Here is a 19,029-nt window from a genome sequence, read left to right as displayed (position 1 = left end):
AGTCATATCTATCCTGCTGCACAATGGCTTCCAGCTCCTCCTGTTTATTGCCCATGCTGCGTGCGTTGGCATAGATGCATTTGAGCTGGGTCATCGAATCCACCCCTAACATCAGCACGCTGCTGTTGACGCGGAAGTCACGGACACTGCGCACAATCAATATGATCAAGCAGATGCCACTTTATTGCCAAGATAGCTCGGTTTATATGTTCATTCTAGTTACTGTTCACGCATAAGCAAATTAGAGATTGGTTAGCATGAGCTGTCCACGCGCCTAGTTACACCTAATGATTGGTTATATCAACACTGTACACGCGCATAAACATAAGGCATAATTGGCTGTATTAACTAAAACATGCGAAACTTGTCTCAGTCTAATTGGTCAGGATAAGCTGTGGAATTGAGGTTCTTTGTGCCAAGTTCCCTTTATTGTGGAATGCGCACCTGTGTTCTTCTAATTGGCATCTTTTTTTTTTGTCTTCTTGTTTATTCTGTTCAAGGCCTTCTAAAGGTGTCTGGAATGCTCTTACTACCGTTAGCTAAATATGTGTCCACAAGCAAAGCATCCTTGAAGTCTGCTGCCTACAAAACATCCTTGGCTCACAAATTGATCAATTCTATCGAGTCTGGATTGTTCACTATGTGCCCATTACTTTCCAAGTATCCCACACGCTGCCCCCAGGCTCATCTCTGGTGCACCTAGTTTTATCCCTTGCCCCCTTCGAACCTAGTTTAAAGCCCTTTCTATGAGCCCTGCCATCTCATGAGCAAGGATTCTCTTACCCCTTTGAGACAGCTGGACACCATCTGTCGCTAGCAAGCCCGGTGCTGTGTAAGTCTCCCCATGATCAAAAAAACCAAAATTCCACTGATGGCACCAGCCTCTGAGCCACGTATTGACCAGGTGTGTTTTCCTGTTCCTTTCAGTGTATTTCCCTGCCACTGAAGGGATTGAGGAAAACACTACCTGTGCTCCCGATCTTTCTACTAATCGTCCCAGTGCCCTGAAATCCCTTTTGATTGCCTTTGGATTCCTCTCTGCAATCTCATCACTGCCAAGCTGCACAACTAGCAATGGGTAATAATCAGAGGTCTGAACCAGACCAGGGAGTTTCCTGGTAATGTCTTTTACCCGGGCCCCAGGGAGGCAGCAGACTTCCCGGTGGGATGGGTCAGGTCTGCATATTGGGCCCTCTGTCCCCCTCAGAAGGGAGTCACCTACGACAATTACCCTCCTTTTTCTTTTTTCTGAGGATGTGAGAATGCGTGGGGATGCCCGACTGGGCTTAGGCACCTCCCTAGATAGGGCTTCATCTACACCCTGATCTTCACTGGCCTGGTCCTCAAGTTCCAGAGCCCCATACCTGTTGAGTAGGGGCAACTGGGAAGGTGAGGGAGACCGGGAGCAGATTCGCCTGCCTCCCCGAGCAGGGACCTGTATCCATTCCCCTCCATCTCTTAGGTCCCCTCCTGCCTGGTGGCAAGAGGGCAGGGGAACCTCCGCTTCTTGCGGAGCCTCCATCTGCTGCCCCTGCCTCAGGGATGGTAGGGTGTGGGCCCACCAATCTATCTCCCTCTCACACTCCCTTATACTCCTCAACCTTTCCACTTCCTCCTTCAGCTCTACCACCAGGCTGAGCAAATCACTCACCTGGTCACACCTCACACAAGAGGTGTCCCCGCTGACCTCCATCATTTCTGATAGACTCAGGCACTCCCTGCAGCCAGAGACCTGGACAGCTGCATGTTTACATGGGACCTCTGTCTGCATTGCCATATTTTTCCTAACAATGGCTTTCCCCCGAGTGGCAACCATACCTGGGTCTCCCTCTGGGCCGACAACCACCACTTGAGCAGCCTTCTCGAGCTGGGAAGAGAGGGGGGCTGCGCCCTACCTGCACGTCCTGCCTGCGCAAACTGCCGCGCCACGCCCTGTTTGCCCGTCCTGTTCGCGCTCCTGGTCGCTGGCGCTCCTCAGGGCCGTTTAAATCTCCCGCGGTTGCCCCTGGCAACGCCCAGGCCGCGTCAGCCTCTCCCGCGAGAGCCGCCGGCTCCGGCCGGGTCCCTCTGCCCTTCCCCGGCGCTCCCGGGCCTCGGGAACCTCCCAGTCCGCCTCAATCTAGCGCTTAGCCGCCGACTTACCGTCGCCTCTGCTGGCCTCGCCGCTGACTGAACAAACATTGTCATCTGACAATGGCCCTCATTTTATAGCAAAGATTATGAGACAATTTGAGCAAAGTATTATATATAGATTGAGACTATCACACCCCATACAGACCACAAGCAAGTGGAAAAATAGAAAGAATGAACTATACCCTTAAGCAACAGTTGAGCAAAATTTGTCAGGAAACCTCACTCACATGGGTTAAAGCATTACCCATGGCTCTATTAAGAATCAGAGTATAGCCAGAAGAGAAAGAAAATTTAAGTCATTATGAAATGTTATATGAAAGACCATATCAAGAGTCCTATGTTCTGAGTACCTTGAGTGCCTTTGGAGATATGTCTTTAAAGCGTGTTATGATTTCTTTAAGAAATTCTTTTCAAGAACTTCGTCAGTATGTCTCCACAGCTGGACCCTTAGAATTGGACATAGCAACGCATCCTTTCTGACCAGGAGATTGAATATCTATAAAATCGCTGAGAAGTGGAAAGGACCATATCAAGTCATTTTAACAACATATATAGCAGTAAAGGTCTGGGAAAAGGACCTTGGCTTCATTATTCAAGAATAAAGAAAGCACCAAGAGGGAATTGGAAGTCTAAAGAAACTGGTCCTTTGAAACTGAAAATCTATACATAAGTTCCATGCTATGTACTTGGGAGAACAATTGTGTAAAGCTTATAATATTGGGGTTGCTATTAGGAATATTGTCAGGGGCAGTAATCTTTTTGTGTGTTACAGGTTTTAAGTATTTTTTTAAGGGGTTCTAAATATAAGATAAACAAAATGAAAAAATTATTTTTAGAGCTACTAATCCTGATATTAATCGTCTCTGTAATTTTGATTAAAAAATAATCTAGTTTTGTAATTGATTCAAAGTTTTGTAAAGATACAAAATTTAACCTCAATAACAGCCTGCCTTCCGATTTCGAAGTCAGCCGAAAATCCAATTCCATGGAGAATATTGACATTGAATCTAACCAAAACTTGAGAAAAGGTGTGGGACAATGAGAATCATTTTAGGAAATTAAATTGGATGGATTTAAAAGGCAATTATTTTTTAAAATTTGAAAGAAGGTATTATATCATTTTGAATTGTAACATTACCAAACCATCCACCTCGTGGGCAAAAGAATTAATTTATCGCCCTTCGGGAGAAACTTATACAAACACCCCTTGGGGCTGCCAATTGCCAAAACCATAGAGACAAGTGCAAAAAGGAACTTGGGATCATATTCAAAATAGAGAATGGTGTTTGGAATTTACTGGAGTTCCAGGATCCTTGTTAGATCCACCCAGAGTCAGGACCATCTATGGAAATTTCGATTAGTTTAGACAGAGAAAATCACGCATCCTAAATAGAACTGTATGAAAGTTTATACTTGTAACTCCTCTGACCCAGAAATTCAAAGACTTTATCCAGTAGCTAAAGCTCTAAGATGGGGATGTGCTTGTAGAAATTATAATAATATTTTAAATGATACTTGGTCCCCTCTTAATAATGGAAGAAGAATTTGGCCTGGAACTGACTGTATTAAAGGACAGGTGAAAAGTTTAGGGTTAACTGTTTGGGCGAGTAGTGATGGTACGTGATCCACTCATCTTTCCATGAAGGACAAAAGCAAATAATGGACTTTAGACTTAATAACTCTATACCCTCTCTGGAAGAAATCTCCCTTGTGGCCTTGATGGCGGAATTGGGTAAAGCGAGAAGATACCTGGCAATTACCAAGTACTGGAACTAAAATAGGATGGGTATTAAAATCTATATTTTTACCACAGTTAACAGCTCTTCAAAATAAGATGACTCTTCACAATCTTTCATTCCAAGTAGAAACATTAGCTAATGTTATTTAAAGTGGGTTAAATAAACTCAATGTATAAATACAAGCTACAAGTAAAATGACATTGCAAAATCGATTAACTTTAGACTTACTACTATTAAAAAACATGGAGTATGTAGGTACATTGGACTTTCAAATGATTCATGTTATATCCACATACCAAATGTGACAGATGATCTAAATCATCAGATAGACAGAATAAAACATGTAGTTCAAAACAGTAGAGAATTAAGATCAAACATAGAAAGTTTTTAGCTAAATAAAATATTTCAAAACTTTGGATTTTCTCTGACTGGATGATTGACTGAGCTTTTACAAAATATAATTCTGATTGCTATAATCATTGTTATAATCTTTGTCACTTTTGGCTGTCTTGAACTGTGACACAATCTCTGTTCAAGTGACACTACTAAAAAAAATTAGTAGCCTCGAACAGAAAAGATGAAAGTATTGAAATGATTTTCAAAACTTTCAAAGGGGGGAAATGTTGCAAATATTCTGGTAAAGAAATCAAAATTTAATCACATAGAAGAGTTAGGTTTGATTAAGAAGTAAAATTGCGAAGCATAACGTATAGGGTTGTTAAGTTTGAAATGTAGCCATAGAAACTTTAGGAACTGTGTTATGTGTGACTATAGGAACCTTAATATTGTTAAAGTTTGAAATAGCTAACCGTGGAAACCTCACCAGGAAGTTACTGTTTTTTCTATGTTTTGTTTTAAGAAACTAAGGAAACTGTCATGGACACCAGTCATGCTGCTTGGAAACCCCCTTACCCTTCCCATCTCGATTTGAGTATCAAAGATTCCAATCAGTAGAGCTAAGTGAAATTGACCAATGATTGTTTTTAAATAAGAATATTGATAAGGTTATATAATCAAAGGACCAATCATTTATAAAGGTTAAATTTAAGAGCGAGCATAGAATGCATTTTTATGTAAAGAGCTTATGTAACAATGACCTGACAGAAAAAGTCTATAAAAACTGATGGATTTTGATACTAAGTTGGACACGCCTTTGGAGGAGTGATCCCCCGTGTGCCCAGCGCTGCAATAAATGAAGTGCCTTCTTCTTAACTTCACATTGGTGTTAAGGAGTTTTATTCCAGATTTCAGTAACAAGCTCAGCTATAAAAGCTAAGTAAAGCGAGATGGAAGGGGGAGCATTCGTTATTTTACATTTGTCTTCTGGAGCAACCAATATGCGTACTGAAGCCCCGCTTCCCAGGAAGTGGCCAGACATCGCCTGCCGATGGGAAGTAGAGAATAAAATCATTTGTTTTACTTTGCTTTTGCGCACGACCTTTGCTTTTGCTTTATTAAACTGTCCTTATCTTGACCCATGAGCCTTTTGTTATATTTTCCCTCCCCTGTCCATTTGAGGAGGGGGAGTGATAGAGCGGCTTTGGTGGGCACCTGGCATGCAGCCAGGGTCAACCTACCACAGTGTGCTAGCTTTGTGGATTACCACCTAGCCCCCATCTTTGCGCAAACATGAATTGGAATAAAATACCTCTGCTCTGTGTGTATATTGGCATTTCGCACACCGGGTAAACAACCCCACTTTTGGGACAACATGCCCAGGGCCACCTCCTGCCCTCACTAAAGTCAGTGGCACAGCCGCTAGGGTCGCATTAACATATATATCCATATGCACTGGGAAAACCTTTTTACAAGCATACAGCTCAAGGCTACGTCCAGCACCAGGGGCTTTCTGATGAAGAAATCAGCCTGTATGACTTTGAAGGGCTCCACTTTAATCTTGACAGGTGAGTGGAGCAGTGTGGGTCTGCCTTGTCTGGCTGCTGGCCATGAGCATGAAGGACCCTGGGCAGGATGCTCTTCCAGACAGCATGTTTTTAAGCAGCACAGCCTGCCACAATCAGACCCTCTTGACACGGTGTGATTACTAAACAGCAGTAACAGTCAAGAGACCCCAGAGCACATATTTTCTGAAGCACTGACATGAGTTTTTACCCAGCTACTGTGAATAGAACAGATATGACTAGGCCTGAAACACAACTGCTTAAAAAAAAATAATTCAAAAAAGTACATATCTGAAAAGCTGACAGATCAGGCACATAGTCAAGTGATCACCAGAGTTAGCTATATATGGCAGATCTGTGCTGTAGACCACGCGCTGTGTGTGAAGCCCTCACTGCTGAACCTGAGAGGCCTTACAATGAACCAAATTCAAAATCCTGCATCAAGTGACACTGCTACAACAGTCAAAGGCATCACAGTGCTACACTACCACTGCCACTTTTTACTCTGATAGCCAAATACTGGAAAGCCTCTGCAACAAACCTTCATATGCCTGTCTCTCAGAAGCCTTTGTGATCACCTTCTTTTACTTCAGTGGCAGTCACCTCTCTTTTGCAGCCCCTCACCAGGCAAAGAAGGGTGCCTTGAAGACATACTATACTTGCTCTCAAAGAGAGAGAGAGGTCAACATGGGCTTCAAACAGCACCTCCTCCTTCCTTCCTGAAGCAGCTCTGAATCTGGGACACATCCTTCTCGAAGTCAATGGAAAATCAGACAGTCCCCAAAGTTAAGGATGTGCTTATATGATTTCCTGATTAGGGCTGGATTGAAAAATATGTTTAGATGCTTTTCTGAGTCAAAGCCAGAAACAATTCCCCCAATCCACCCCTTTTGCTTGAGACTCATTGCAGCAGCAGATAGATGACGGTTTTCATTAAATCCTTGGTATCAATGTGAGATCCAACACATCCTTAATTACAACACTCTGACTGGCATCCCCACAATATTTTCAAGGAGAATGCAAAATTTTAAGCTCTGTAGGAGCGTACCAGCCCACAGCAAACAGCTCTGGGACTAGCACACAGCATGGTGTGAAACACAGGTAAGAAACTGTTCCACGTTACAGCAAACACCAGCATATTTTAATCCTGCTTTAAAACCAGCCAAATGAGAGACATTCATTTGAAGGAATTAATGTAACTAATTAGATTCAAATACCAAGGCAATCTGTCTGCAATTCTTACCCTGACTTACTAGCTAACAGGTGACTGCTTGTGTTCTGAGCAAGCACAGATTCTTACTGAGTGAAAATATGCAATTTTCTGAATATTCTCATGGTAAGCAATCATTTTAAATCTAAAGACAAAGTAGAGCCTTTCTTTAGAAAGATCTGTCTGCCAAACTCTCTGAACACATGTGCTTTTTAAGCGGGCTCGGACAAAATATTTTATATACTTTGATCAAGTGACACCAATAGGCTCAGTAAAATCTTCTACCTCTGTTTTTTATGAGCTGAGAATAAAGAAAGTTACATTTTGGAGGAAAGGAGACTAGCAAACCATGGCTACCAATATTCAAATGACAAAAACATCTGAGTGAATTCCAGATGTCAGCCATGTGTCATCGTTTAATAGTTCAGCTCTGAGTCACAAGCACAAAAACCTGTTACGAAAGATATATGCCTGCCCATGTGTGTGCATAAACACACCAGTATGAACTACTTAAAAAAGAAAAGTCATATTTTTTGGGGCATTAGTAGCACTCGAGAAAAGAGGTTAATCTGAGCTGAGGTGGGAGAAAATTAGCAAAGTTTGTCCTATGCCACAGACCAAGGGCGTGATAATTTGTAGTTTTAACATTGACAAAGAATGAGTTAAAGCTGAAGAGAAATTAAACACCCACTTCACAAGTGCCATGGTAAATTTGGATCTCTCAAATTTACAGGACAACATACTCTGCAAATTAGACTTTATTTCATGAGCTCATTAAGAAATACAACAAACACGCAGGACAAACAGGAGCTCAATCCTGTTCACCCAGACTAGTCTACTGTCATGGTTTGACCCCAGCCAGCAACTAAGCACCATGCAGCCGCTCACTCACTCCCCCCCCCCCCCCAGTGGGAAGAGAATTGGGAAAAGAAGTAAAACTCATGGGTTGAGATAAGAACAGTTTAATAGAACAGGAAGGAAGAAAATAATAATGATAATTTTAACAATAATAAAATGACAACAGTAATAATAAAAGGATTAGAATATACAAATGATGCACAATGCAATCGCTCACCACCTGCCAATCGACGCCCAGTTAGTCCCCGAGCCACGATCCCCCCAGTTTATATACTAGATGTGATGTCACATGGTATGGAATACCCCGTTGGCCACTTTGGGTCAGCTGCCCTGGCTGTGTCCTGTGCCAACTTCTTGTGCCCCTCCAGCCTTCTTGCTGACTGGGCTTGAGAAGCTGAAAAATCCTTGACTTTAGTCTAAACACTACTTAGCAACGACTGAAAACATCAGTGTTATCAACATTCTTCTCATACTGAACTCAAAACATAGCACTGTACCAGCTACTAGGAAGACAATTAACTTCATCCCAGCTGAAACCAGGACATCTATCATCACATGAATTCACTTATTCACCACTCAAGTCATAAGGTTTCATAACTTATAACCCGTATCTCTTAATTTGTGCACTTATGAAAAATAAAATAAAATATATTAGTTAGTTACCTAGCTGATGGTGAGAGTGCTCATCCTTCTTCTTCCGTCATGGTGTGGACATCCCCTGTATCACACCAAGAAGCATGAAAGCCTCAGCAGACCAGCTGCTGTTGGATCTGCTTCAAAAGCTTTTGGGGCAAGCTGATGTTTTATACCTTCCAGCTTGGAGGTTTGGTCTATACCATTTCCATAAATTAGCAGATTCTGACGAAACTGCCAGACAAAAGATAATGGCTGCTGGAGACAGCAATCTGCAGGTGTTAATGGCTGCATCATAGCCCTTTAGCTCTTTCTGGCCACCTGTCCTGCCTACATGGTGCTCTCGCTTTGACCTAATGGTGCTGCTCCCAGCATACATCAGGTCTTAGCATGAGTTGGGTTAGCCAAAAATCTGAGTGAACAGTCACAACAAGCAAGTGTAATCCTTTCAAATCCAAAAAGTCCAATCACACCCTGTGTCTTGAATAATCACTAGCCTAAATAACTCACACCCCTGCCATGTGAAATTCATGGAAATCCAAGTAATTCTTAGCCCAGATCATTCAAACAGTAATATTTATATTGTGGTTTATTAGGTCCTTTGACTATTTTTTTCTTCTCACATAAAAGGAATAAATATCCATGGCACTGATGTTTAGCAACAGCTATCACATGCCTCATCTTCTTTCTGGCAAAGAAATGTAGAGGAGAACCATTAATTGCTCCATGCAGTTTGTGGCTGTGAGCAGGCGCCCCTCACTGGGTGGTTTTGGCTCTCCCTGGATTTGGGTGGTGGGCTCACAGGGGAGCCAGCAAGCGAAATGCTCCCTCTCTGCTTTGCTCCGGCTTTGCTGCCTGCCCAAAGCAGGGACGTGCATGCAAAGGGAATAATCTATTTTGGCTCATCAATTTTGCACTCATCCCTTCCTTCTGGAACTAGAACTGCCTGCACTGCACTCCTATGTTCTGCAATCAGCCTGCTCCCTCCCTCCCTCCATCTGGGCGTCCCTCCCAGAGGCAGATTGTCAGATGCTTCGGAACCTGGACCAATTGGTCTCAGGGAATTTGCACAGCAGTGAAATCCGTAAGGAGCTACAGACACTTTGCCACCCCCAAGAAATTGTACCTGTTTAAATCCCTGAACACCTTGTATGCTTTCTTGGCCGATTTCAAATGCACACTTGTATTTGGACATGCTGTACTGGGTTTGTGTGGCAAGGTTTTCGTAGCAGGGGGGTTACAGGGGTGGCTTCTGTGAGAAGCTGCTGGAAGCTTCCCCTGTGTCCGACAGAGCCAATACCAGCCGGCTCTGAGACGGACCCGCCGCCAGCCAAGGCCGAGCCAATCAGCGATAGTGGTAGCGCCTCTGTGATAACATATTCAAGAAGGAAAACAAGGTGCGGCGGGCACAGAAACGGCAGCCGGAGAGAGGAGTGAGAACATGTAAGAGAAACAGCCCTGCAGACACCAAGGTCAGTGAAGAAGGAGGGGGAGGAGATGCTCCAGGCACCGGAGCAGAGATTCCCCTGCAGCCCATGGTGAAGACCATGGTGAGGCAGGCTGTCTCCCTGCAGCCCAGGGAGGTCCACGGTGGAGCAGATATCCACCTGCAGCCCGTGGAGGACCCCACGCCGGAGCAGGTGGGTGCCCGAAGGAGGCTGTGACCCCGTGGGAAGCCCGCGCTGGAGCGGGTTCCTGGCAGGACCTGTGGAGAGAGAGGAGCCCACGCTGGAGCAGGTTTTCTGGCAGGACTTGTGACCCCGTGGGGGACCCACACTGGAGCAGTGTGCTCCTGAAGGACTGCATGCTGTGGAAGGGACCCATGCTGGAGCAGTTCATGAGGATCTGCAGCCCGTGGGAAGGACTTATGTTGGAGAAGTTCGTGGAGGACTGTCTCCCATGGGAGGGACCCCACGCTGGAGGAGGGGAAGAGTGTGATGAGTCCTCCCCCTGAAGAGGAAGGAGCGGCAGAGACGATGTGATGAACTGACCACAACCCCCATTCCCCATGCCCCTGCGCTGCTAGGGGGGATAGGTAGAGAATCTGGGTGTGAAGTTGTGCCCGGGAAGAAGGGAGGGGTGGGGGGAACGTGTTTTAAGATTTGGTTTTATTTCTCATTACCCTACTCTGGTTGATTGGTAATAAATTAAGTTAATTTTCCCTAAGTCAAGTCTGTTTTGCCCATGACGGTAATTGGTTGAGTGATCTCTCCCTGTCCTTATCTCAACCCACAAGCCCTTTGTTATATTTTCTCTCCCCTGTCCAGCTGAGAAGGGGGAGTGATAGAGCAGCTTTGGTGGGCACCTGGCCTCCAGCCGGGGTCAACCCACCACACATGCATTGTTGTGGACACATATTTAGCTAACGGTCGCAAGAGCATTCCAGACACCTTTAGAAGACCTTGAACAGAATAAACAAGAAGACAAAAAAAGAAAGATGCCAATTAGAAGAACACAGGTGCGCATTCCACGATAAAGGGAACTTGGCACAAAAACCCTCAATTCTGCAGCTTATCTTGACCAATTAGCCTGAGACAAGTTTCGCATGTTTTAGTATAACCAATTATGTCTTATGTTTATGTGCATGTACAGTGTTGATATAACCAATCATTAGGTGTAACTAGGCGCGTGGACAACACATGCTAACCAATCTTTAATCAGCTTATGCGTGAACAGGAACCAGAATGAGTATATAAACCGAGCTATTTTGGCAATAAAGTGGCATCTGCTTGGTCATATTGATTGTGTGCAGTGTCCGTGACTTCCGCGTCAACATTGCATATGGCAAGTCTATGCACCTATGCAGCCACTCGCATGTGCAAACTTGAGCCAGATAGGCCAGCATGTCAAGTGCACACATCAAGGTGCATGGTAACCACATACTATGCATGCACAAATAGGCCCACATTTTAATGAAAATTAGGCCTTTAAAGCTATGTTTAAAGAAGCTGTATTAAAGGATTTTTAAGGACTCCATGAAAGGACAAGTGGGATAGTGGCAACGAATCAGCCCAAGCAGAATTACTTCAAAGGAGGTCACTTTGGTAGGTTCGAGAGGGGAAGAAAGATGAGCAAATTTCATCCAGGGAAACCACAGCAACGCACTCCTCAACAGCGGAGCTGGCTGATATCTGCCTGTTCCTTGGGGGTCTCCTGTCCACACTCCTCAGCCGCTGGAGGATGGTCTTTAGATTAAAGAAACTGAAATTACACTGACATTGTCTCCGTCCTGTCTTGAAAAGAAAAAGACCTACAGTGCTTGCTAAGTACCTGTGTGCCGACAATGCATCAGAGGTTTCACTCTGCCACAGGGGTGCCTGGAAACAGGATGATCCTCTGTTTGGGAGCTCACAGGAGGTTTTTATATTTCTTCCAAAGTTCTCTCCACTTTACAGTGCAGGCTTGGTGGTAGGGAAGGAGGGATGCTAAAGTACACTGAAAAAAACCCTCAAAACAACCACCACACATATTTACACTCCAGTCTTTGCAAATTAAGATTTCACATGGAAATTTGGACAGGTGCAGTGTTACCAGATCTGGCAATGGCAGCCCCCTGCCCTATATAGCTGACCCTTATTTATCTTGCTGTGGTTTCCACTTAGCCGACTCCCATGGTAGCGAGGATTTCAGACTCTGTGTCACTGAGAAGCAGCAGTCAGCTCTCTGCTGTGGTGGGAGTGGGGAGGAACCAGCCCCTGGCGCACCCCGTGCCCTCGCTCAGGAGGGAAACCTCTGCCCACTGGCTCTGCGCACCGGCCATTGCTGAGCGCTCAGGGGGCAGGCACGCATTGCCAGTGACACCTTGTCACAGAGATACTGCCTAGCTCCTGCATGCAAACAGACATGCAGCATACGGAGAACACCAGATTCTTGTGACAATGCCAACACAGCCCTAAACAGCTCACAATGCAAGCCCCGAGCAAGGTGTTTTCAGGCTACCCTCTTTTAAAGCATTATAAATATCACATATAAACCTGGCCCTAATTTTGACCACTCCTGGAGAAACTCCTGAAATAAAAGCCTCTCCATGAGCTGCTGCTGTTTGTAGTGGCTGCAGTGGGAAAGTGTGCCTGAATGATAGGGGCACGAAGAGCTTGGCTCCACGGGCACGACCTGGTCGAAGGACAGGTCATGCAATGACGTTCACAGATGTACATCACAGGACAATAGCATTCACATGATTTTTCATCTGCAGTAAGACTCAATGGGAAATAGGGCTGATAGGGGTGAAGCAGAGAGGGCACCAGCAGGCGCTGGAGCAGGGAGAAGGTAGTGTGTGGAAAAAGACAAAACTAGATTAAAAAAATAGATTTAAAAGGACAGAAATGCTGTGCAAGGGGGTCATCACAACTTGGCAAAGGTAGGCAGCTGCCCCAGCAGGCCGAGAGGTGTGCAGACCAGGGCTGCGAGTGAGGGCAGGTGGGTGTCAAGGGGCCACGTCCCCGAGGACATGCAGGGTGGCCCCCAGGGACAGCTGGCATTGGGGATTTCTTTAGCCACAGCAAAATAAGCCCTCCGGAGAGGTGAGCCTGGATGTATACCCCACCAGCCACACCAGTACAGGGCGAAGCTGCTCTGCACATGCCTGAATCCCCTAGGAGAAATTTTGGGGAGGGGGGGTTGTTTCTAAGGACCCTCTTAATGATGCAGCCTGGCAAAATGTGCATCGAGCTCCAGCAGTTTTTGTTGGATTTTTTTGGTTGATTATTTTTCATAAAAGCCTACCCACTTCAGAAATATTGTCATGGAAATAAAATAAAATATGCTGTAGCGTGCCATTCTCAGAGGGCTGCTGCCAAAGCCATGTTAGAATGGCTCCATCTTGTGGAAATCAGCAGCCAAAGTGGGGGCAAACAACCAGGAAGAAAAGCTGTAAGAAAATGTTGGCAACGTGCTCTTCAGATGCATGTGCCAGTTGTGGCTTTGGTTCCCATCTGCAGGGGTCTTACTAGTCCCTTCCCTCCTGGAGTTTCACTCCAAGCTGCAGGTTTGAATAAAACGAAAAAATCTTTGCACAAAGCCAATGGAAACAGTTTATTTTATCTGACTTTTGACATATAACTGTAATATTTACACAGTTACTGTATGATTGTGCTCAGAGCTCATGGGAAGGTTTAGGGCTGGGTGGTGGCTTCAAGCTCTGCCACACAGAGCTCCACTTCAGACTGTCTCCAAAAGAAACTCCTTTTCCCTCTGTCACTCCCTGCCTCCATGGGTTAATTTACAGCTGTGTTCATTCTGTACCTTGCTCAGCATTTCTTTCTCGTCTACATCATCTAGTTTCCCCTTCTCATTTTGCAGCTTGTTTCAGGAGTGTCTGTACCCCTGTGTGTGTGCTCGTAAATCAGAGAGAATACCTGTATTGCAGAGTTCAAACACATTCCCATCTTTGAAAGAGTTTCCAGTTTAGATAACGAATCTTTTAAATCATGAATATGAAGCAAGTACACAGCATTAAATCCATGGGTTGCATTTTAAAATAATAATTACTCCCTCTTTCCTAATGTACAGTTGAATTTATTCTCCTGTTTATCTGGACTCTGAGTTTTACCCTTTAACCTTTGATAAGAGAGTTTATCTTGCAAGTCTGTCTAATCCATGTCCTGGGGGACAGGGGAGATGAGAACTGGATTTTAGCATCAAGGGCATGTCCTTTTGGTTTTGCACTGTTACCACCACTTAGAACCATCTAAGAAAATACAAAATGTTTCAGGCTTAAGAGGTCTGGCAAAAATCCCATGAACTGTACAAGACATCAACAAGCCAACAGCATAGATCACTGAACACAGATGCAAGAATCTCCTTGGGTGAAACCACTCAGCTGCAAGGTGCACAAACATATAAATAATGCTAAGAAGATTAATTACCCCTTGGACTTCAGGGGAGCTATGCACTGCTTTGCCATACTCAGGGTATCCCAGAGCACCTTAGCAAATAGTGCCTGCTCAGCATGTAGACACGAGAGCTGGAGCTCACTCCCAGCAGAAAGGCACAGCAGCATGCACACCAGAAATCCCATACCTCTGGCTGCAATGAGGTCTAAGCTGATGGCAGTCTAGAAATGGGACCTAGAAAAGAAAGGCCATGGAAAATACTGTTAACTGAAAATCTGGATACAGTCATAGTTAAAGGAAGGCTCCCCAGAGTAACTGGCCAGATTTTCCTCTGGCAGTGGGTAACCCACTAAATCTGTTACAAACTCCAGCTCCTTCCCCTTCTGTCGTGTTTTAACACCAGCCAGCAACTAGGCACCATGCAGCCGCTCACTCACTCCCCCCCACCCAGTGGGATGGGGGAGAAAATCGGAAAAAAAAAAGTAAAAATCGTGGGTTGAGATAAGAACAGTTTAATAGAACAGAAAGGAAGAAACTAATAATGATAATAATAATAATATAATGACAATAATAATAATATAAGAATTGGAAAATACAAAACAAGTCATGCACAATGCTCACCACCGGCTGACCAACGCCCAGTTAGTTCCTGAGCAGCAATCCCTCCCAGCCCCACTCCCCCCAGTTTATATACTAGGCATGATGTCACATGGTATGGAATACCCCTTTCGCCAGTTTGGGTCAGCTGCCCCAGCTGTGTCCCCTCCCAACTTCTTGTGCCCCTCCAGCCTTCTTGCTGGCTGGGCATGAGAAGCTGAAAAATCCTTGACTTTAGACTAAACACTACTTAGCAACAACTGAAAACATCAGTGTGTTATCAACATTCTTCTCATACTGAACCCAAAACATAGCCCTATACCAGCTACTAGGAAGAAAGTTAACTCTATCCCAGCCAAAACCAGGACACCTTCCCTTTGTCCCCTTCTCTCTGAACAAGAACCTCCCTGAGCCCCTGCCTACTCTGCGCTGCCGGGTATCACTCCTCCACACCAGACATAATGCAGGATTTGGTCCAGTAGCAAACCACACATTGCTGTATGTGCTGGTTAGGCAGCTGAAAACCAGAGGAGACAAGTGGTAAAACTACATAAAAGGATAATTTGGGAGACGAATTTCAGAAATCTCATCTGAAAACACAGGCATTTCACTTTCTGCCATTGTTTACCCCACCATCCTCCTCCAAAGAGTTATTTCTACTCGTGTGTAAAAAAGACCATGTATACAGTACTATTGCCCCTCCCAGCCTGTATCATTTAATCAGGTCAGGTAAACCCTGGATGGGGCAGGCTTACCGCTCACAAAGAGCAGCATATTGAAAGACACTGCTATTTCTGTCACACCAGCACAACAAGGTACTTCGGGAACTGCCTCTGTTTATTAAAATGTAGGGCCAGTGCCCAACCCCTTGTGTTTCTTTAAGACCCACTCTTCTGTGATCTAGGGAAAATATACATTCCGTGGAGTCCTGCAGATTGAAAGCAAGCTGTCTCTGCCCCTGGGCAGCGCAGCTCAAATCAGCATGGAAGCTGACAAACTACAATTCACACACCTGCTGGGAACACTTCTTTAAACATGCTTTTGTCTCTGCAGGCTGGAAACCATGGCCCTGACCAACAGCCGCTGGAGCCAAATGCTCAACGAAGCAACGCAGCAGAGGAGACAGGGGCTGCAGCTCCAACAGCCCACGGATGCTACAGAGGATGTTATGCAGAAGAAAGGGTCAATTGTTCTGAACAGTCAACAACAAAATAAGCAACTGAGACAAGGGGAGTCAAAAGAATCTCAGTAGACATAATAAAGGGGGATGAGAGATGATGTTTAGCGCTTACATTGTTGAAATTAGCTGAGGCAGAGACAGTCTTTGATAAGAAGAGCTGGTCCCAAGGACCAGCCAATGAGGCAGAGACAGTTCCTGATAAGAAGCAGGAGCAGGCCCCAAGAGCCAGCTAAGACTGGTCTTGCGGCTTGAGTGAATACCAAGAAACCACTGAGCCTGCGCAAGAAAAAAGGTTACTAGCGGTGACGAAGAGGAGTCATCTATCTTCATCTCTGCGACCACCAGACGACCACCATAAAGAGGCACTGCGCAAGCGCAGTTGAGAGGAGACTATGGAAATGACCTCTCGGAGCTAATTTTAATATGAAGCGGGGATAGGTCATGCCTATGTATAGGCGTATTGTGAATATGTAACACTTGACTGTATAAACTTGAGACAAACTGCCGAGTCAGGTGCGCACGACTTTGGTGGGACTACCCCCCGTGCTGCCCAGCGCTGAATGAACATACCTACTTTACAATCTCACTGATTGTGGAGTCTGTTTTCCGCACGTCACAACGAGTTAAATTAGAGCAAGGAAAATATAACTACACCAAGAGGAAAAAGCCTATAACTGACTGCATGTGTGATTAGGCAATGGGCCCCAGTGCCAGAGGAAGCACTGACTGTTGACTGACACCATCCTGGCGAGACTTCGTTGTCATTGCCTGTGGGAGGATGGAGCCCGGCTGCAGGAATGAACTGCGTGACCCGCTGGTAACCCTTTCCTTTTGGGTCTAGGGAGATTATATGCCCCAGGCCCTCCCCGTTACGGGCCGAATAGTGGGGTGGTTGTTCAGCTGCTCCCAGCTGCCCCAAGAGAGCCCAAAACTGCTGGGGTACGGTCTCTCGAGCATTTCACTGGGGGTTTTTTGAGTTATTGCAAAAAGGAAGCGAATGCTATTGCTCGTTTATGGCTTTAGTATGAAAGCAATTGATATTTTGGAGGGCTAGCAATATGCAAAGACTTAATACAAAGCCAAGCTGCAGTGCAAAGCTCTGGTGTGTTTTCTCTGATGGCAATGAAACCTTGCTGAAGACGTTGTTGCCGAGTGAAACACTTTCAAATGACTAATCACCAATCTGCAGGTAGTTACCCCTGGCAATACTGTAGGACATTCATCCAACAATCTTTCAGAGAGCTGAGGAGTAAACCAGGCTGTTTCTGACCTGGATCTGACAAACTCATCAAGTCTAACAATTTGGCAAATTGTTCTCTTTGCATGAACCTTTGCAACCGGGACTAGGTATTTGGTGCATATGAAAAAAAACATGTGAAAAAAGGTGTTAGAGTGGGCAAGATTTCTGGAGCAACTATCTGATGGAAAAAGTGACTGGGGGCTCCAGATCATTGGTATCTGCTGAGGCCAGCAGGTGGATGAGTCACAGCTCCAGTGAGGACCACCATGGGATCGCCCTGCACTTGCAGGACCACTCACCTCATTCTCACATCGTTACTCCGACTGGGTGGTAAGAACTTCCACTTTCAAAACCATCTGATAGAAACAGCTCATTAACAGCATCCAACCACAGCTCCCAGTAGCCCCGCTGAGAATAAAACCCAGAATTTTAGCAGTGAAGTCTGTTTGGTCTCCCCTCAGCAAACCAGATCAATCAAGGATTCCATTTGGCAATAAAGGCAAGATGGCTGAAAGGATAGGGATTTCAGAGCCACATCGCTGAAGCATGATGAGGACAAAGGAACCAACATTGCCCTGCAGCAAAATATATTTTGGGCATTAATATATTCGCAACTGGAGCGGTATGCTTTTTACCTCACATGCAGTCATACCCAGCACAGGATATTACTTGGTAGCTGCATGGATGCTCATCAGGCAAAGACCATTGGTGCAAAATGGGCAGATAGGAATTTATTAATATGAATGGGGGAGAAAAAGGAAAGGCACTCGAGAAGTGAATTGGAGCAATCAAAAGCACACAGACAGACATCATTTCAGGTTCCAAACCATATGGCTAAGCACAGCCAAGGTACTTACAACCTACTTTTTTTTTTCCTCTTATGGCAGTGTCCTGGCTGCAGCTAGGATAGGGTTAATTTCCTTTCTAGTAGCTGGTATAGTGTTAAGTTTTGGCTTTAGTATGAGAAGAATGTTGATAACACTGATGTTTTCAGTTGTTGCTAAGTAGTGTTTAGACTAAAGTCAAGGATTTTTCAGCTTCTCAAGCCCAGTCAGCAAGAAGGCTGGAGGGGCACAAGAAGTTGGCACAGGACACAGCCAGGGCAGCTGACCCAAAGTGGCTAACGGGTTATTCCATACCATGTGACATCACATCTAGTATATAAACTGGGGGGGTGGGGGGATCGTGGCTCGGGGACTAACTGGGCATTGATCAGCAGGTGGTGAGCAATTGCATTGTGTATCACTTGTTTTGTATATTCCAATCCTTTTATTACTATTATTGTGATTTTATTATTGTTAATATTATCATTATTATTTTCTTCCTTCCTGTTCTATTAAACTGTTCTTATCTCAACCCATGAGTTTTACTTTTTTCCTTCCGATTTTCTCCCCCATCCCACTGGGTGGGGAGGAAGTGACTGAGCGGCTGCCTGGTGCTTAGTTGCTGGCTGGGGTTAAACCACACCAGTCCTTCTTGACGGTCAACGTGGGGCACGAAGGGTTGAGATAACGACAAACCTGGCCAGTGCGTGTTAAAACAAATGTTACAAGCATTCATTATATTAGTTTAATAGTTGCTGGTCACAATGTCGATTTATGTGTTCTTAGAGTTGTGGCACTCATTTTTAGAGTTCTGTTATGTATCACCTCACTTGCTGTATATAGTCCCTGTGCTGCTGCTTGTCATCCATGTGAGGAGGAT

The 19,029-nt window shown here is 45.0% G+C and overlaps 1 protein-coding gene across 1 annotated transcript in view; it reads left to right on the top strand.

The window, feature by feature from the left end:
* LOC128136128 (uncharacterized) overlaps nt 1-19,029 on the top strand; it is a 280,224-nt gene that overhangs the window by 15,052 nt on the left and 246,143 nt on the right. The gene's annotated exons all lie outside the window — the stretch shown is intronic.

Source organism: Harpia harpyja, chromosome W, assembly GCF_026419915.1.
Source record: "Harpia harpyja isolate bHarHar1 chromosome W, bHarHar1 primary haplotype, whole genome shotgun sequence".
In the NCBI taxonomy this organism is placed as follows: domain Eukaryota; kingdom Metazoa; phylum Chordata; class Aves; order Accipitriformes; family Accipitridae; genus Harpia; species Harpia harpyja.
This window is presented reverse-complemented; position numbering and strand designations above follow the sequence as displayed.